Genomic DNA, 21153 nt, shown 5'->3' on the forward strand with positions numbered 1-21153 from the left:
CCGCGTGGGGATAGACGGCCCCCCACGTCCCTGCCGGAAGCACCGACGGAGTCAAAAACGCTCTTCAAAGGAACGTCCTCCCCATTCACAAATCTGAAAAGCAGCACCCAGGTCGGTAGCTGCCGATGGATTTTCCCAGTCCGGTCGAACTGCCTCAAAAGATAAACACCCAGGGCGTCCCATACCCGGGGATCCCAGGAGGAACCCATACCCATGGGGAAGCCATGACCTCTTGCCCAGTCGAAAAACTCGTTAAGTTCTTCTGGGGACACCAGAACTCCATGGTCACGAATCAAGAGCTCCCACAGTTCTAAAGTGAGTCTCTCTCCCCATGAAAATTGAGTGCTCAAATCTACAGATATGTCTTCCTCAAGTCAAAGCCCACCCCAAATTGGGGCAGTGCCAGCCAGAAGAGCTCTCCCCACCACCAGCCTCTAAGGCTACAGGGCCAAATACGGCTGGAAAAGACTGGGTTTCCTCTCTAGGAAGATGCAGGGAAGATTTCTACCTTTCTGGGGAAAGCAGGTGGCAGTGTCCGGTTTCAGCAGGGTGCTCGGGGTCCGCAGGGCGGTAGAGGCTGTCCCTGCAGCATCTCCTGTCCATCTCGCAAAGGTCTCTGGACATGCTTTCTGGGAGGATTCAGAAGATTCAACCGTGCTCAGCCTTGGCTGCGACCTCCACCCAAATCCATCAGGATCCTGGTTCTTCAGCCCAGGCTACAGTCAACGTAGGCATCACCACTTATAGTAAAAGCAGGGCAACAAAACAGTGAATTACTTCTGGCTCGGTGGGCCCATGACACCTGAGGTCATCAGGGAAGAGATGCAACATACTGATGGGCTCATGATTGAGGGGTGGACTTAACCATGGACATCATCTCCCAGGTTATCCATAACTGTGAAGCATGCGCTGCGATCAAGCAGGGCTAAGTGGGTAAAGCCCCTGTGGTATGGGGAACGATGGTCAAAATAGAAATATGGGGAGGCCTGGTGCATTCATTATGTCATTCTTCTGCAAACCCACCACGGCAAGTGCTGCATGCTGACAATGGGGGAAACAATCACTGGATGGCCAGAGATGTACCCTGTGCCTCACACCATGGCCTGGAACACCATCTTGGGCCTTGAAAAGCAAGTCCTGGGGCAACATGGCACCCCAGAAAGAACTGGAGTCAGACAATGGAACTCATTTCAAAAACAGCCTCATAGACACCTGGGCCAGAAAACACAGGATTAAGTGAGTATATCATATTCCCTATCATGCACCAGCCTCTGGGAAAGTTGAATGGTACAATGGACTGTTAAAAACCACATTGAAAGCAATGGATGGTGGGACCTTCAAACATTGGGATCTACATTTCACATAGGCCACCTGGTTTGTTAACACTAGAGGCTCTACCAATGAGCTGGCGCTGCTCAATCCAAAACTCCACGTACTGTAGAGGAGGATAAAGTCCCCGTGCTGCATATGAGGAATGTGTTATGCAAGACAGTTTAAACTAATCTTGCCTCAAAAAAAGGCAAACCCATCCATGGGGTTGTTTTTGTTCAAGGACCTAGGTGCACTTGGTGGGTAATGTAGAGGGACAGGGAAACAAAATGTGTACTTCAAGAGGGAGATTTCTTTTTTTATGAGAACAGTCTGTAATGTTAAATTGTATGTATGCCATAACTCCAGATACATGAGCTATGAGCTCCTGATGCAGCAACCAGCTGACAGCACACCAGCCATCCTGCCCCTGGAAGACATCTAGAATGGATAGAATCAACAGTCATGGACTAAATGAACTCAACAGACAGCTTGGAGTGGCAGCCATTGACTATAGAGATGATACCTGTGTGCTTATAAATAGATATATGTATATATAAGTTGCAGTTTGTTTGAGGGTTCCCAGGAAGTTCCCGGAGGGCCCCTAAGCTGTATGTTCGCTGGTAGCAGCAGTCAGGGAAGGAGACTCCACATGGCTTCTCAGGGTGCTAATTAGATGAGGGTTTATTGGGGGTCCCACCCCCAGGAGCAGCATGGTTCCTGAGGGAGAAGGAGGGAAGGAGAAGGGAGGGGGAGAGAGGGAGAGCCTAGGGAGAAAAGGGCCAAGAGAGACCGTGGTCTCCCCCGCACAGCTTAACAGGGAGATTCAAAGTGGGCGCAGGGTAAGACTTGGGCCAATGCGATTACAGATACGTGATACTTCAGGGGAGGACCACAGGCTTGGAATAAACCGTACATTTTCAAGGAGTGAGACAGAGCATACCATTTAAATAAAATGTAACACCACATATATATATACACATATATATGTATATATATATATACACACACATATATATGTGTATATATGTATGTAAACGTATGTATGTATGTATGTATATGTATATAGGTGGAAGGCATAGAATCTGGGCACAACGAGAAAGGTTTAGAATAAGAGGTGGATAATGTCCTGGTTTGAGCCACAACAGGGTTAATGTTTACAGTTTCCATGAGGGGGTATGGCTAGGACCTGGTGGTTATTCTGTTCTACTTCAGGTAACTTCCTGGGGCAGGGGGAAGGAATCTCTTTGGAGTAGAAGGGGGTGCCTTCTGGTTGAGTAAAAGTGGCAGAGGGAGCTGTCCGGATTTTTCTATTGTTGGGGGAGTGGGGGTGTTTCTGTATGAATTGTTTCTTTTCTTGCACCCTCTCTCATTAGTATTGTTACTGCTACTGTTTGTTTTCTTATCTCCTTACTGTTTGCAGTAAATTGTTCTTATCTCAACCTGAGATTGTTCCCTTTTGTGCCTCCATTTCCCCTCTCCATCCCTCTGCAGGCAAGAGAGGGAGGGTAAAATAGGGCATTGAACTGGGGAGGACCATTGTAGCAGCCTGAATTCCTGCTAGTAAAGTCCCGGGTAAAGAAGCAAAATATCGAGAGATATGTAATTCAGCTGTGCGGTGTCACGGTCCATCCTTACGAATGGTTTTCTTGAAGGTTCGTTAATTGATCTCAGAGTGCAAAAAACTGACACAGCAAGGGGATTTGCAGTAATAATCATAAACAAATGCACCTTTATTGAATGACCACAGCAAAATGTGTTGGGGGGGATTGGGGGAAAAGGGAAGAATAAGGAAAAAAGAGGGAGGAAGAGAAAGAAGGTATATAGCTACCAAACGTAGAGACAAAGTTCATTGGTCCAGTCCAGCTGAGGATCCGCCTGTTATGTCAGGGAGATCTCAGAGATTCTAGTTGATTCGAACTCCTATTATACTCTTTTTTGATGAAGAAAGGGGATGAGTCTTGAAATGAAATCAAAAGTGTTATAAACAAAATTCTGCCTCTTTTTTGGGGGGGAAAAAAAGGGTTACAAAACCAGTCAGACCAGTGTTGCTGCTACAGTGCTACCTGTTTGTTATGATAATCACAAGTCATTGTAGTTAATAGTTCCTTTTGTATCAGTAAAGGCCCTGGCTAGGGCTAAGTTAATGGCTCTTCTCCCCAGACAGTTAAGGGAGGGGACAAGACGTGGGAGGGGGGCATCAGAAGATGCAAAAGAACTTTGGGATCAGCATGCCATAGGAAGTGTCAAACTTACCGAAAAAGACTCCAAAAACAATAAGCCAATGCAAAATTAAGAATTTAGAGTGATGTCTGGACGTGAGGAGCAGAGTGCCGAGCCTGCAGAGATGCTGAAAATCTTCGTTGACCCTCACCCTGAGCAAAGAAATCATCTTAAAACGAGACCCGGAGCCGGGAGGCAGTGGAAAGTCGAGTTTGGAGTCACTCCCAAGGCTCCCAGGAAGACTGGGCCCCCAGCTCTGCCCCTAGTGGACAAAGCTGCGCATATCTTCCTCCTCCGAGTCACCCTGGGAGAGACGACGGAGACTGCAGACCCATCAGGCTTCCCAGTCTTGAGCTGATAACTTTTAATAAAGGCATTAAAAGGAGAAAAAGTCTCCTGCCCTGTTTAATTCAGCTGGGGACTCGTCCAGGATAGCCACGCCTGAAGAGGACACCAGGACCGGCCATCTTGGATCTTCAGGACAACTGGCTATCAGGACTAAGAGAAGATCAGCGTGGGACCAGTGAGGCAGAGGAGCACCGGACTGGTGAGAAATCCGGTGGTGGGAGTAGGAGACGAGCGAGTGTGGAACCCTTAGTACCACATATTTGGACTTCCACGAGGGAGCCGGCCGGGAACAGGGGGAAGCGCATGGAATCAGCATGAGTGAGTTGTCTCCTAAGGGGGATAGAGGCCCCCCCCTCCAGGCGTGCGGAGGAAATAGTTGTATGAGTGGCACGCACCCCCAAAAGTCCTGACAGAGTGAAATCAGGCAGATTGCAAGTCCCAAGGAGGGTTCAGGCAAGCTCACAAGCCCTGCAGGCAAATTAAGTCCTGACAAAGGGGTCAGGCACAAATCCCAGTGAAGGAAGCTGGGGTTTGTTTTTAAGTCCTGATACGCTGAGGCGTAACAATTGGAAGGTTAGGCAAACTAGAAATCAGGCAGGTGTTTTTCCTGACAGAGGGGAGTCAGGCACGAACCGGCTTCTTACGCCAGGGTTTCGTATTTTCAAGTCCTGATAGATATAAGACCTGACATTGGTAAAGTTAGGGAATCAAGAGATCAGGCAGTTGTTTCAGTGTAAAGTCCTGAGCATCAGGCAAACATTTGAAGTTTGGTGGAGGAGGCTGAAGCTCCTCAAACAAGATTTTTTTGAGGTTACCTGTCTGTAGAGGCACCTTTTGGGATTTTTTTCTGTTGAGACCTGAAAAATGGGAGGGTGTAATAGGAAGAAGACAGGCAAGAGATTGAGGAATATACCTCCCAATAGCCCCTTAGGGGAACTGTTAGAGAAATGGGATTCTATAGAGGCCACGGAGGGATTAGATAAAGTGAAGATGATCCACTACTGTGTAGAAGTCTGGCCAGAATTAAAGGTGCAAGGAGGATGGCCTTGGTGTGGGACAAGGGACAAATGGATGTGCCAGCAACTGAGTCACTATCTGACAGCTCGAGGAGATACCGATCCTGAGCAATTATTGTATGTAGCTTGCTGGTTAAAAAATGCTATTGGGGATGAAGGGGTGTGAATTTGTAAGGTACAGAAGACGAAAGAGGGGAATGAAGGAGAGGATGCTGGAATTGGTAAAAGATGGGACCCCCTGGATTATTTGCCTCCTACTGCTCCTCCACCTTATAATCCTGTTCCTCGGGCACCTCAAATGGCAAGTCCGGTTCTTCCCCCAGCTGCCATCTCATTACCACCTGCTCAAATTCCTCCTTCTACCTCTTTGTCTTCCCCTATGATAGACCCAGTATCTTCCCTAGTAACCACTCCCTCACCACTCCCTTCAGCTCCTCCAGTTCCTTCTGCACCACCACAAGTGCCTACTACACCTGCTGCATTCTTCACCCCTTCTCCAGCTCCACTTAATATGTATTCAAGCTCTTCTCCTCCTTCTATCGCTGTCCCTTTACCTCCTCCTAGTTGGGACACAAATGCCTCCTTGCCTAGTAAGCAGTTATCACCAAATATATCTGCTGATCTGCAGAAAGTTCAGGGTAACCCAGATATCCCTCAAACTAGTAGTTTGGCATCTGAAGATGGGCCATACTGTGGTACCACATCCAGGACCTCCAAGGCAAAGAGACTTTTTCCCCTCAGAGAAGTTCCTATGGGAGAAGTAGAGGTAGGTGTTGGCTTTGTGAATGCCCCTCTAACTGCTTCTGAGGTGAGAGGATTCAAGAAAGAGTTAGAGCATTTAGTTGAGGACCCAGTGAGCATAGCTAACCAAGTAGATCAGTTTCTAGGTCCAAATATCTACACTTGGGGGGAGATGAATTCCATTCTAAATATATTATTTTCCCCAGAAGAGGTCCAGATGATTGGGGCGGCTAGCATAAGAATTTGGGAGAAAGATAACCGTCCAGGACCCCAGGTGCCATCAGGTGAACAAAAATTGCCACTAATAGGTCCCAGTTGGAACCCTAATCAGGAAGAAGGGAGGAAGGCCATGATGGAATATAGGTCTTTGATAATACGGGGAATCAAAGAGTCAGTTCCCAAAGGAACTAATACCAAATTGGCATTTGAGGGTGCACAAGAGAAGGATGAAGCTCCTGCTGCCTGGCTTAACCGCCTAAAGCGGAACTTCCAATTGTACTCCAGAATAGACCCAGACACCCTAGAAGGTCAAGTGCTACTACAAGTCCAATTTGTTACCAAATCTTGGCCAGATATACAGAGAAAACTGGAAAAGATTGAAGATTGGTAAGAAAAGGACATTAATGAGTTATTAAGAGAAGCATTGAAGGTGTATTTAAGGAGGGAGGAAGAAAAAGCAAAGGCCAAGGATAGGATCATGGTTGCCGTAGCTAGGGAAAGGGCAGGGGCAAGCAATTCTATACCATGATCCAAGGTAACAAAAGAATGAGCGAATCCACCACCAGGAAGAGGCAAGGATAGGCTAGGACTGTCAGGTACAAGGAGGATGGAGAGACCTCAAGTCCCTTTGAGAGAACGACACTGCTATTATTGTGGAGAGGCAGGACACATCAGTAAGTTTTGTAGAAAGCTCAGTCTCGATGAGGCAATAGTCAGGGAACAAGATAATTTAGGGAGGATCCTTAGGGGTGATGATTAGGGGTGTCAAGAGCTCTATACTTTAGGGGACCCGATGCAACATCTAGAAGAGCCCTTGGTAAATTTTGAGGTGGGACCCCTAAATGAAAAATTTGAATTTTTGGTTGATAAAGGAGCAGATAAGTCCTGTCTTGACAAAGTACCAAAAGGTATGGAAATTGGGAGAAAATTTTGTGAAATGTTAGGTGCTTAAGGGAAACCATTTAGAGCATCAGTGATTGAAGATGTAAAAATAATTGGAAACTCAAGACAGTGTGAAGCTAATTTTATTTATCTTCCTAAGCTAGAAAAAAGTTTGTTAGGAAGAGATCTGCAAGTTCATTTGGGGGTTGGGATTGTTCCAAGAGAAGGGAGGATGGTGGTACAAGTGATGAAGTTATCCCAAGGAGATATCGCAGAGATAAACCCCAAGGTGTGGGCTGAAGGGGGAAAGCGAGGTTTATTGGACATTCCACCGATAACAATAAAAATGCAAGATGATACTTCACCCATACGGGTTAAACAGTATCCGATTTCCCTAGAAGGAAAGAAGGGGCTTGCCATAGTTATTGAACAACTGTTGCAAGAGGGAATTTTGGAACTCTGTATGTCACCGCACAATACCCCTATACTGGCAGTTAAGAAAGCTGAAGGGCAATATAGGCTGGTACAAGATTTGAGGGAGGTCAACAAAAGGACCATTGCCAGGCATCCAGTTGTGCCCAACCCGTATAGTCTCCTAAGCAGAATTCCAAGAGAACATGCTTGGTTCACCATTATAGATTTGAAGGACGCTTTCTAGGCGTGTCCTCTGGCAATGGAATGTAGAGATTGGTTTGCCTTTGAATGGGAGGACCCAAGTACAAAAAGGAGACAACAGCTAAGATGGACCCGATTACCACAAGGGTTCACGGAATCCCCCAACCTCTTTGGACAAGCATTGGAGGGTTTGTTGGAACAATTTGTCCCTGAAGAAGAAGTGCAGATCCTGCAGTATGTTGATGACCTGATGGTTTCAGGGAAGGGAAAAGATCAGGTCAGAAAAACTAGCATTAAGCTTTTGAATTTTCTGGGGGAGAAAGGACTAAAGCTTTCCCAAGAAAAACTGCAATTCGTGCAATCAGAAATAACATACCTAGGGCACATAATAGGAGGGGGGTATAAGAAGTTAAGCCCAGACAGAATTTCAGGTATTCTAGCTCTCCCAGCCCCAAAAACAAAAAGAGATGTGAGAAAACTCCTGGGCCTGTTTGGATATTGCAAGTTATGCTTACATCAATACATGCAGTGTGTAAAATTTTTACACAATAAATTAGTAGCTCCAGATCCCCTAATTTGGACAGCTGAATATGACCAACAATTAGAGAACCTAAAAGACAAGTTGTCTTCTGCCCCGGTCCTAAGCTTACCAGACCTCAGGAAGGGCTTTGACCTGTTTGTGAGTGCAGAAGGGGGTATAGCCTATGGCGTACTAACTCCAGAGTGGGGAGGCTGCAGAAAGCCCATTGCTTACATCTCCATATTGTTAGATCCAGTGGCTAGAGGCTGGCCAGTGTGTATACAAGCAGTAGCAGCAACTGCAGTCCTGATAGAGGAGACCCAAAAATTGACCTTACAAGGAAAAATTAAAGTACATACTCCTCATGACCTTAAGGCAGTACTGAGACAGAGGGCTCAGCAGTGGCTAACCGATGCCAGAATATTAAAATATGAGATAATACTAATGAACACAGAGGACTTAGAATTTATCACATCAAATGCCCTCAATCCAGCACAATTCCTAATGGGAGAGCCTATAGAGAATTTAGAACATGATTGCCTTGAATTGGTTAACCTCCAAACAAAAGTAAAGAGAAGATTTAGATCAGCCTCTAGCAACTGGAAGAATCTTGTTCATAGATGGCTCTTTGAGGGTAGTAGATGGAAAAAGGGCTTAATGTTATGCCATTATAGATGGAGAAACATTACAAATTGCAGAAAAAGGGAAACTTCCCCCAAATTGGTCAGCCCAAAGTTGTGAAATATATGCCCTGAAAAGGAGATTAGACTTACTGGAGGGAGACCAGGGAACCATTTATACAGACTCCCAATACACATTTGGGATAGTTCACACATTTGGGAAAATATGGGAGGAGCGTGGGTATTTAGGCTCAAAAGGAAAAAGCTTAGCCCATGAGAACCTAGTCAGATCAGTATTAGAAGCTCTACAGAAACCAACAGAAATAGCGGTGTTCCATATAAAAGGGCACCAAAGAGGAGACAGTCTTGAAGTTAGAGGAAACCGACTGGCTGATAAGATAGCCAAAGAAGCAGCTTTAGAACCAGGGGATCCAGTAAAAATTTTTAAAGCAGGAACGACACCTGAAGAAGGAGAAAGAAGAGAATAATCCGTATTTAGTGAAAAAGAATTAGAGGCTATAAGAGATTTAAAGTTACTCCAAGGGCAACGAGAAGAGTGGTTAACCTCACATGGACGGAGGGTTTTGAATAAAGCACTGGCTCAGACAGTGCTAACAGAACTACATAAATTAACTCACTGGGGAGCCCAAGGACTATGTGATCATTTCTTAAGAAATAACCTGTGCATAGGTGTATATGGCCTGGCCAAAGCAATTACAAGAGGGTGTGTCATTTGTCAAAAAGTGAACCAGAAAGTCATGAGAAAAGTAGCACCTGGAGGGAGAGAATTAGCTTTAAGAACTTTCCAAAGCATACAGATAGATTTCACTGAGATGCCCCCAGTGCAAGGGTACAGATATTTACTGGTTATAGTTGATCACCTTACTCATTGCGTAGAAGCCTGCCCGACTAGAAGGGAAACAGCTCAAGTCATAGCTAAAAGTAATCCTAGAGAACATTATCCCCAGATATGGAATGGTGAACACCATAGACTCAGACCGAGGTCCCCATTTTGTGTCCCAAACATTGCAAAATATAATCAGAGCTTTAGGAATAAAAGGGAGATTACATACTCTGTGGCACCCCCAGAGCTCTGGGAGGGTGGAGCAGATGAACAAAACTCTCAAAAATGTATTAACTAAATTGATTGAAGAAACAAAAATGAATTGGCTGAAGTGTTTGCCCCTAGCGCTTTTGCGCATCAGAACAAGACCTCGGTCTGACATGAGAATTTCACCTTATGAAATGATGTTTGGACTGCCATTCTTGTTAACACCCTATAGCACAAGAGACTATCTGGAAGGAGAAGAAGCTACCAGAAAGTATTTAGAGATAACTGGAAGAACTCTGGAAGGACATAGAAAAAGAAGATACCTCCCCCAAACTTCCCCTCTTGACACGAAAGTTCATAACATTAGACCAGGAGATTGAGTTTTGATAAAATCCTGGAATAATGGACCATTAATGCCTAAATTTGAAGGCCCCTTTCAGGTACTCCTCATCACAAATTCGGCTGTGTGGACCAGAGAAAAAGGTTGGACTCACATTACAAGAATAAAAGGGCTAGTCTCACCCTCAAGTACGGGACCAAATTTGATATCAGCTTCTCCCTCTGACATTGGACCAGATTCCACATCACTCTCACCTCTGGGCACCGGACAAGAGTCAACCACGTCACAAGTTAATTCACCCGAGTATACCGTGATAAAAAGACCAAAAGATTTAAAGTTGACTCTCAGAAGGAAGAGTCAAAAAGACTGAACTGTATAGGAAAATAATTGGTATCAGAGCCCTAACATAGCTTAAAATGTTTCAAGACAGTTCTGTGTGTAAAATAAGTTTATAAAAAGTTTAAAACTGTAAATAAGTAATTCTAGTTAAGTTCCCCAATTTGGTTCTAAAGACTCCAGGTTAATCCTCTACAGAGCACTCCCCTAAGAGAAATCAAATTAGTAGGGAACAGACCAAGAGAGGTTTAACCAGAGCAGCGAGTAGAAGAGACTCTAAAGAGCTTGGAAGCTTCTTTTTAGTAAAAATTCCCCAAGAGGCAAGGTCGGGTGGGCAGGCTGTGCAAGATGATCCATACCGGACTCTTAGGAAGGGTAGTAATGATGGCTCTAATTGCTGGTAGTGCTCTTAGGAGCCCAGGAGAGCCGTGCAGTGAGTGCTACCAACCCCTCTATGAGGAGGAATAAGTGAGCTCTTGTCTAGAGTCCACATCAATTCTAACCCAAATTGTGTTAACCTCTCCCATGTGGTCCTTTATCAGAAAAATAAGAGAATGTATTGGATAGCGCAGAATACTGTCACTTTTAGGCAGCCACTCCTGGGAGAGTGCCCTATAGGAGAAGCCTGGTTGTGCTTTAAATGTGATGCTGCTGAAGCCAGCTCAGTAGATCTAGTCAAAAGAAAAGAAATGGTAAAAACAGTAAGAAAGATGGTTTGTAACAAGTATTTAGCAGTAAAGTATTCAGCTACCCAGTGGATCCCAAGAGATCCAACTAAATCAGAGTCTGTTGAGAAAAAAGAAAGAGACAAGTGTACCCATCATGGAGTGTATGAATTTTATGAGTGTACTGAAAAAGAGATAAACCCGTTTTGGAAAATGAAAGAACTGTGCAAATATTGGGAATGCCCAACAGAAACTGATAACACATTTCGGGAGAGCCCTAAACACTTAGCTTTGATCTCTGGTACTACAGCATACACTAATTTGTCAGGAGACTGGTCTGGCAGCTGCACCGCTAGAATAATAAAACCAGCTTTCTTCTTATTACCCAAGGAAACTGGATCAAGTTTAGGAGTTCCTATATAAAATGATCTGGAAGAAACCAAACAGAAGAGGGAAAGTGCAATAGAAATTGAGAAAATCCAAAATTGTAAAGGCCAAGTTCAGACCCTCTCCTGGTTTAGGGCAAATTTGGTAGGGAATCCCCAAAGGAGGGCCCCTCCAGAAAGCAAAACCACACAGCCCCTCCCCCCAACCGGTTCGGGAAGAATTCCTCGGAGAGAAGTGGAAAGAACCTGTTTATTTGACTGGCACAGCATCCCCCAGCACACAAAATGAACAATACCAGATGACACTGCTCTGAGAAAGATGACAAAAGCAGAAAGTCTCTTTCGGGGGTGGTTGCTCTGTTAGTCCCTCCGGCGCTGGGGCAGCTGCTGCAGGCCAAACGGTGCAAACCCTCGGTGTTCCCAGGTCCCAGACCAGAGCAGGTTCGAGATGGTCGAAGAAAAAGGAGAGGAGAAACAGTCCAGGAAGGAATTTGGACTGTTTACCTAGAACTAGCTAATAAGCAGAAGAAAAAGCAAGCAGAAGTGAGAGCAGAGAGAGAGCGAGCAAAGGAGAAATCCAAAAGTAAAAAGTGAAAACAGCCCTATGTACTGCCTGTCTCTGTGTCCCTGATAAGAGAAACCCAAACAAAACTTCCACTCTTCAGAGCCGGTCTTAAAGGCACAGAACAGATGAATGGGGATACAAGCATCATAACGTCACCCCAGGACATTCCACCCCTTATCCCCATATCATCAACCTACTACCATACATCATGCAGTATTCGTACAAAATATCCATCTGTTCCCCCAAAATTTACAAGCAATACCCATCATGCCTTCATCACATCCCCATACGGGACCACTGAATCCAGGCCCTATACTACAGAGCTGCAGGATTCCCCCCGTTCACTTTACTCACTTAAAGCTCCATCTATCACTTGCTCAGACCTTCGACACTTGCACATTTCCTTCTCCATCTGCCACTTGCCCAGACCTTCAACACTTACACATTTCCTTCTATCTCATGTCTGTATGGTTTAATGTACAGACAATGGCAGTAGGATCCAATGAACAGTGATATTGCATATCATTCTTACCCCACAATCAGATCTCCCTGAGGTACACATCGTGTCGTTCCATCTCTTCGCATTATCCACCACGTGCAACCTGGTCCCTGAGCTAAGACAACCCCACGAATGGGTTTGTCTGTACTCGAGGCAGAATTGATCCACACAGTCTTCCCTAACAAACCTGTGATATGTACCACTGAGACTTTGTCTCCTTCTATTATATTCAGGGACTCAGACTGGGCTGGACCTGCTCGGTTGGTGGAACCTCGGGTGTTAACTAACCAGGAAGCCTTTGCTAAATGCTGCTCCCAATTTTTGAAAGATCCCCCACCCAAAGCTTTCAACTGGGTTTTTAGTAGTCCATTGTACCTCTCTACTTTCCCTGCAGCTGGGGCATGGTAGAGGATATGGTACACCCACTCAATGCCATGTTCCCTAGCCCAGGTATTGATAAGGCTGTTCTTGAAATGAGTCCCGTTGTTGGACTCGATCCTCTCAGGGGTGCCATGTCTCCACAGGACTTGCTTTTCCAGGCCCAGGATGGTGTTCCGGGCCGTAGCATGAGACATAGGGTAGGTCTCCAACCATCCAGTGGTGGCCTCCACCATGGTCAGCACGTAGCGCTTGCCCTGGCGTGTCTGGGGCAGTGTGATGTAGTCAATCTGCCAGGCCTCCCCATACTTGTACTTGGACCACCGCCCACCGTACCAGAGGGGCTTCACTCACTTGGCCTGCTTGATGGCAGCACACGTCTCACAGTGATGGATAACCTGAGAAATACTGTCCATGGTTAAATCCACTCCTCTGTCTCGTGCCCACTTATAGGTGGCATCTCTGCCCTGATGGCCTGAGGCATCATGGACCCATCGAGCTAGGAATAACTCTCCTTTATGTTCCCACTCTAGGTCTATTTTGGACACCCCTATCTTTGCAGCCTGGTCTGCTTGCTCATTGTTTTGGTGCTCCTCATTATCTCTACTCTTGGGTATATGGGCATCCACATGGCGGACTTTCACAGGTAGCCTCCCTACGCTGGTAAAAATGTCTTTCCACTCACCAGCAGCCCAAATTGGTTTTCCCTCTATGTTGCCAGTTAGCCTTTTTCCACCTCTCCAGCCATCCCCACAGAGCATTGGCTACCATCCATGAATCAGTGTAGAGGTAGAGCTTTGGCCATTTCTCTCTTTCTGCAATGTCTACAGCCAGTTAAACAACTTTGAGTTCAGCAAGTTGGCTTGATCCACCTTCTCCTTCGGTAGCTTGTGCAACCTGTCGTGTGGGGCTCCATACGGCTGCTTTCCACTTCCGGTTCATCCCTACAATGCGACAGGAACCATCAGTGAAAAGAGCGTAGAGTGTTTCCTCTGGGGGCAGTTGGTTATAGGGAGGAGCCTCTTCAGCACGTGTCACTGGTTCTTGTTCCTCTTCATCTGTGACACCAAAATTCTCACCTTCGGGCCAATTTGTAATTACCTCCAAAATCCCAGGGCGATTCAGTTTACCTATATGGGCGCGCTGAGTGTTGAGAGCAATCCACTTGCTCCATGTAGCACTGGTGGCATGGTGAGTGGAAGGATCCTTGCCTTTGAACATCCACCCCAGAACTGGTAGGCGGGTTGCCAGGAGGAGTTGTGCTTCAGCACCTATTACCTCCGAGGCAGCCTGGACTCCTTCATAGGCAGCCAAGATTTCCTTCTCTGTTGGAGTATAGTTGGCTTCAGACCCTCTGAAGCTTTGACTCCAAAATCCTAGTGGTCGACCCCGAGTCTCCCCAGGCACCTTCTGCCAAAGGCTCCAGGACAAGCCATGGTTCCCGGCTGCAGAGTAGAGCATGTTCTTTACCTCTGGTCCTGTCCTGAGCGAGCCAAGGGCTACTGCATGAGCAATCTCCTGCTTGATCTGGACAAAGGCTTGTTGCTGCTCAGGGCCCCACTGGAAATTGCTCTTCTTGCGGGTGACCAGGTAGAGAGGGCTCACGATCTGACTGTACTCAGGAATATGCATCCTCCAAAAACCTATTGCACCCAAGAAAGCTTGTGTCTCTTTCTTATTGGTGGGTGGAGACATTGCTGTGATCTTGTTGATGACATCTGTAGGAATCTGACGCCGTCCATCTTGCCACTTCACTCCCAGGAATTGAATCTCACGAGCTGGTCCCTTTACTTTGCTCTTTTTAATGGCGAAACCAGCTCCCAGGAGGATCTGGATGATTTCCTTCCCTTTCTCGAACAATTCCGCAGCTGTGTTCCCCCACACAATGATGTCCTCAATATATTGCAGATGTTCTGGAGCCTCACCCTTTTCCAGTGCAGCCTGGATCAGTCCATGGCAGATGGTAGGACTGTGCTTCCACCCCTGGGGCAGTCGGTTCTGGGTGTACTGCACTCCCCTCCAGGTGAAAGCAAACTGAGGCCTGCATTCTGCTGCCAGAGGAATGGAGAAAAATGCATTGGCAATGTCTATAGTGGCATATGACCTTGCTGCCTTGGACTCAGGCTTGTACTGGAGTTCCAGCAGGTCCAGCACAGCAACGCACACTGGTGGAGTCACTTCATTCAATGCACGATAGTCCACAGTCAATCTCCATTCTCCTTCAGATTTTCGCACAGGCCAGATGGGGCTGTTGAAGGGTGAGTGGGTCTTGCTGACCACCCCTTGGCTCTCCAGCTCTCGGATCATCTTATGGATGGGGATCACAGCATCTCGAGTGGTCCTATACTGCCGTCGATGCACTATGGAAGTGGCAATTGGCACTAGTTGCTCTTCTCCCGTCAGGCATCCTACTGCAGATGGGTTCTCAGACAACCCAGGCAAGGTGTTCAATTGCTGGATGCCCTCTGTCTCTACAGCTGCTATCCCAAATGCCCACCTGAATCGTTTCGGGTCTTTGAAATACACGCTTCGAAGGTAGTCTATGCCCAAAATACATGGGGCCTCTGGGCCAGTCACAATAAGATGCTTCTTCCACTCATTTCCTGTTAGGCTCAGATCAGCTTCCACCAAAGTGAAATCCTGGGATCCCCCTGTCACACCAGCAATAGAAACAGACTCTGTCCCCACATGTCTTGATGGGATTAACGTGCATTGTGCACCAGTATCAACCAAAGCTTTATACTCTTGTGGTTCCGATGTGCCAGGCCATCGAATCCACACAGATCAGAAAACATGATTTTCCCTAGCCTCTACCTGGCTAGAGGCAGGGCCCCTCTAAGCCTGGTTATCCTTCTTTCCCTGGGCATATGTTTTGGATGTTCCTTCAAGGGGATCAGACATGTCATCATCATCATACCTGGCCGTTCGGCTACGGGCAACTGGAGCTGCTTTTGGTGGCTTCCTTCAGTTCACGCACCCGTCGTGCCAGAACAGCAGTAGGTTTTCTATCCCACCTTCTCATGTTTTCCCCACAATCACGCAGGTAAAACCACAGCTCAGCTCGTGGGGTGTACCTTCTCTCACCATCTGGGAAACATCTTCCTTGGATGCCAGAACCTCTGATCTGTACTGCTGAAATTTGGAGAAGGTCTTCTTAAATCTCCTCTCTAAGCTTCTTATGGTTCTCCTCTATCTTATCCTCTAAGTTCTGCAGACGTGTTTCTACCGCTGCGATTCTGGCATGTGTCGGGCCATGTACAGCATCTGCATATGCTCGGAGCTTCCTTGCCATGTCAAGCACAGTCTCATCCCTCTCATCCCTCTTCATGATGGCTAAGGCAGAAGCATATTCATGTGGCCCAAGTCATACAAGTTTTCACCACATCACAGACGTGCATGGTACTAAGTCTGGGTTCCTAGTTGTTACATCATCTGAGAAGATAATCTCTGCCACTGCCATTTCTCTCAGGCGTTGGATCCCTTGCTCTATGGTCTTCCACTGAGTTTGTTGCATATAGAGATCATCTGCACACAGATATCTTCGTGCAACACTGTCCAAGATTCTTGCCCAGAGGCTGTGTGGATTAGGCCCTCTCATAATTTGTTGGTCTATGACAGGATCCTGTGACAGGGATCCCAAATGCCTGGCTTCAGTACCATCCAGAATTGTAGCCTCACCTGCAGCATCCCAGAGACGGACCAGCCAACTAATTATGGATTCATCAGGTCGTCGGGTGTAATCCTTCCGTAGGCCACGAAGGTCCTTCAGGGAAAAGGACTCAATATTTGCATCTGATCTTGCACCGGCTGCTTTGACTCCTGATTTTATATCAGGAGGCATTGAGGTTCCTTCTCCTTCATCATCATCATCATCATCATCCACTGGTCAATTGGTCTTGTCCGTGCATTTCCCACTTCTAGTGCTGGCAGCAACAGCCATTGGTTTAGCTGCTGGCTTAGGCTCACTATCTGGTTTGGCCGCTGGCTTCAAGCCTGGAGTGTTAGCTGCTGCCAGAGTGACTGGGATAGTTGCTGCTTTATCTCCCTGCCACCCTGCCTCTGTCTGCTGCCCTAGAGTATCTAGCAGTGTGCAATAAGCATATGCCAGGGCCCAGCTCACTGCAATGACCTTCCTCTCCTTAGGCTCATCCTGGTACTTCTCTTTCAGATATTTCCCCACCTCAGCTGGATTCTGAATTTGTTCATGGGGAAAATCCCAATCTATAGAGTCAGAGAATTCCTTCAGGATTTGGCCCATATCCTCCCATTTCCCACACTACTTAGGATTTTCCACACCTGGGTCTACTCCTGATTCAGGGGTCTCATCAGCCTGTCTAGAAATCTCAGCCCTCATTCTAGAGAAGCAGCAGGCTGTATAGAGGAAGGTTACCAGATTAATACCAGGAAGATGGTTTCTTTAACACTGAAGGGAAACTGAACATCCTTCACTAGTGATGCAACTGATTCATAGGAGAAGGAGGAAAGCAGAGGCTGAAAAACCTCATTCCCTCCTGCTCCTCCTGCGACAAACTGGATGCATAACCATAGCCATGAACTATTCATACCTGGAGCAGACCCTAGCATGTTTATAAACTTCTTGCACATCATTGCCACCAAGCCCAGCAGGATAGCTATTCTGGTCACAGCCCCTCTGATGTAAAAACTACGTATTAGGGACAATACTAAAGCTATTTCTGGGTAAGAAAATAAACCTAGGGACCAGAGAGGTATTAAAATCTCAAAAAACCCTAGGGACCAGAAATGCATGCAAACCTTCATCCCAATAGACATTATGAATTCAAAAAACATGGCTATTAGCTGATTTAAATGAACACAGAGTAATAGCAACCAAAATGCAGTCAAAACAGGGTTTTTCCGCTCTCTCGAGCCCCCAGGATGGGCACCAATATTTGTCCTGGTTTAGGGCAAATTTGTTAAAGAATCTGCAAAGGAGGGCCCCTCCAGAAAGCAAAACCCACACGGTCCCTCCCCCCAACTGGTTTGGGAAGAATTCCTCGGAGAGAGGTGGAAAGAACCTGTTTATTTGACTGGCCCAGCACCCCCCAGCACACAAAATGAACAATACCAGATGACACCGCTCTGAAAAAGGTGACAAAATCAGAAAGTCTCTTTCAGGGGTGGTTGCTCTGTTCTCAGTCCCTCCAGCGCTGGGGCAGCTGCTGCAGGCTAAATGGTGCGAACCCTTGGTGTTCCCAGGTCCCAGACCAGAGCAGGTTCGAGATGGTCGAAGAAAAGGAGAAGAGAAACAGTCCAGGGAGGAATTTGGACTGTTTAGCTAAACTAGCTAATAAGCAGAGGCCAAAGCAGAGCAGAAGCAAGAGAAGAAAAGAGAGCAAGCAAAGCAGCAAGCTGAAAACAAGAAGCAAAAACAGCCCTATGTACTGCCCATCTCTGTGTCCCTGATAAGAGAAACCCAAACAAAACTTCCACTCTTTAGAGCCGGTCTTAAAGGCACAGAACATATGAATGGGGATACAAGCATCGTAACGTCACCCCAGGACAATATACTGGTTTGTAAACTTCCCATACCTTTGCAAAATTAAGTTATCCAATTAAATTAATGAACAGTTAGTTGCCTGGGTTCAACAACTACAAGAAAAACCAAAAATGGAGTTAAACTCTTTACATTTTGGACTTTTTTTTCCCTTTACATTCCCATCAGTAGCTATGGTGGAATTAACCACTGCTTGGTTGATTTTAAAATGAAGAAGTATATTTGAGATATATTTTTTAACATTACTACATAAAATGTTCACTAGTAATGTAGTAAATATACACCTTTTTATCTTATTTGCCTTACTAGCATTAACATGTAGGCACTTTTATAGATATTCAAATTAATAAAATAACTGTAATAAGGCATATTCCATGTACACCATTTGAAAAACGCAAATAAAAAGGAAAAAGTTATGGAACATGAAAGCTGCATGCATGTGTAATTGTGTGTTATCTATTATTTAATCTCTATAAAGAAAATTAACAAAGTATTTTTTCAACACTGTGCAGATGACATTTAATAATTCACCAAATCTTTATTAAATTGCTATTTTTATTTATTTTCAGTTACCTACCATACTATAGCAAACAAGACTTTCAGTTTTCTTTTGAGAGAAAAAAATAAATCTGAAACTTTTTTTCTTGAAATACACAGGTCAGTGAAACATCCAGCAGTCTCTGAAGAGTTTCCAGCTACATGACATGGATAAAAGACCTCAAAATCAGTACTAGTCTGCCAGACACTTCTCTTAATGAGCATATCCAGAATCATAGGCAGGCAAATATCTGACAAATTATCATAGCAAATAGACAGAACTTTCCAATATGAACTCTACATCCTAATAACTGATGAGTTTTTGACTGAGGCAAGTATCAGTGCAACTTATTTTCTATAATAACCTCATACCATGGCTTTATCAAGATGAGAAAAACACATGCAGGATCTGAAAATAATGTACTCATTCTAGGTTGGGAATGGTGTCTTATGTAGTCCAAATTACTTCAGTAAATATTATAGTGTACCTTCTCACAGCTTTGGGAAAGCCCCAGATATGCAAGAAAGCAGTCCACATTTATAATGATCAGATGACTTTAGGCTTTCAGGCACTGTCATTCCCTCTCATACAAAATTGTCCTAGAAATTTCTGGATCATGTTAATAGCAACATTTCTTTAGCACATATTGCATAACTAAAAAATCCAATAGAAACATACCTGGGAAAAAATAAAGCTTTTCACACTCTTATTCCTTCCGAGCCAAAGATCTTCATAAGAGTAAGACAATAGAAAAGGCAAAGTCATAAGGATGTTGACAGACCTCAATTATTACCTGACATTTTATGTAACAAGATGATTCATTATAGAAACAAATGGCAATGAACTATGATTATAACAAAACAAAACCTGTTAATAAGTCACTTAGGCTTTACTGAACTCCCTCCCCACCAAAATACTACAGATTTTTGTGCACATAAAGCACATAGAGTATGCTATACGTGCATTTGTCTTTTGTGCTTTTTAGACATGCACAAAAACTGCACTAGTATCTTCGGAATGTTGACAGTGAAATTCTGCAAGTTGTTCAAAATTAAAGCAGTAACCCCTGTTGGTGATTCAAAGCTGTACACATTCTTCCTCTTCTAAAGCAATCAAAATAGCCATATGCATGTTATCAAAACATCTATTGATCATTACACACTGACTCATCAAAACATTTAGGGGACAGTTAGTATTAAATATTCAGCCTCATGGTAATGCAGTGCTTCTTTACTTCAGTATACAAACCCTAGAAATGATAAAAAGACTATAGATCCTTTGTTCCAACACTGAGTGCTCTATGCACTTATCGGTCACTTCAAGGTGGAATGCTCACCCAGTCTTGTTCTGATCACTGCAAAGACAAAACACAGTAGTGAAAATTTTGAACACTAATAGGAAAACCAGAACTTGTTAAACCCCTAAAATAGTATCAGCACTATTATCACATTTGAACTGCTGGCCAGTGACAGCTATGTTTTAAATGATCCATCTACACTAGTTCTTTAACAATATACAATTAAAAATGAGAATCATTACTGGGCTACCTCTCACAGAAAGATGAAACTACTATGACTTTTGGAGTCTGACAATAAACAGAATCGAAAAAGAGAGGTAGCCTATGGCATACATAGAAAAATGATAAAACCACATTTTCAGAGAATCATAGAATATGCTCAGTTGGAAGGCACCCACAAGGAACATCGAGTCCAACTCCTGACTCTGCACAAGACAGCCCCAAGAAGCACACCATGTGCCTGAGAGTATTGTCCAAATGCTTCTTGAACTCAGACAGGCTTGGTGCTGTGACCACTTCCCCGAGGAGCCTGTTCCAGTGTCCAACCACCTTCTGAGCAAAGAACCTTTTCCTTATATCCAAGCTACATATCCCCTGACTCAGCTTCATGTCATTCGCTCGGGTCCTATGACTGGCCACCACAGAAAAGAGATCAGTTGCTAGCCTGCCTGCCTGCCTGCTTCTGCTCATGAGGAAGTTGTAGACTGCAATAAGGTCTCCCCTCAATTGCCTCTTCTCCAGGCCGAACAAACCAAATGACCTCAGCTACTCCTCATATGGCTTCTGCTCAAGGCCCTTCACCATCTTCATGGCCTTCCTTTGGATTCTCTCCAATGGCTTTATTTGCTTATTGTATTGAGGTGTCCAAAACTGCACACAGGACTTGAGGTGAGGCTGCACCAGTGTAGAGCAGAGTGGGGCAATCACCTCCCTTGACCGGTTCATGATGCTGAACTTAGTCACCCCAGCACCTGGTTGAGTCTTATGACTGCCAGGGCACACTCCTGACTCATATTCAACTTGCCGTGAACCCAAACGCACAGATCTCTTCCCAGGGGCTGCCCTCCAGCCTCTTGTTCCCTAGTCTGTAT

The 21153-nt window shown here is 45.3% G+C and overlaps 1 protein-coding gene across 9 annotated transcripts in view; it reads right to left on the minus strand.

Moving 5' to 3' along the window:
- Positions 1-1159: 1159 nt before the first annotated feature.
- The window catches only part of LOC141726933 (ceramide transfer protein-like), a 283561-nt gene continuing 263567 nt past the window's right edge, over positions 1160-21153 (minus strand). For 8 of the 9 annotated variants that reach the window (XM_074532038.1, XM_074532035.1, XM_074532040.1 and 5 more), the window contains one exon: positions 1160-20119. The gene's annotated coding sequence lies outside the window, so the exon portion shown is untranslated. The remainder of the gene's footprint in view (positions 20120-21153) is intronic. The other variant, XM_074532036.1, reaches the window with a different exon arrangement.

This window comes from Zonotrichia albicollis, chromosome W (genome assembly GCF_047830755.1).
Source record: "Zonotrichia albicollis isolate bZonAlb1 chromosome W, bZonAlb1.hap1, whole genome shotgun sequence".
NCBI classification, from domain to species: Eukaryota; Metazoa; Chordata; class Aves; order Passeriformes; family Passerellidae; genus Zonotrichia; species Zonotrichia albicollis.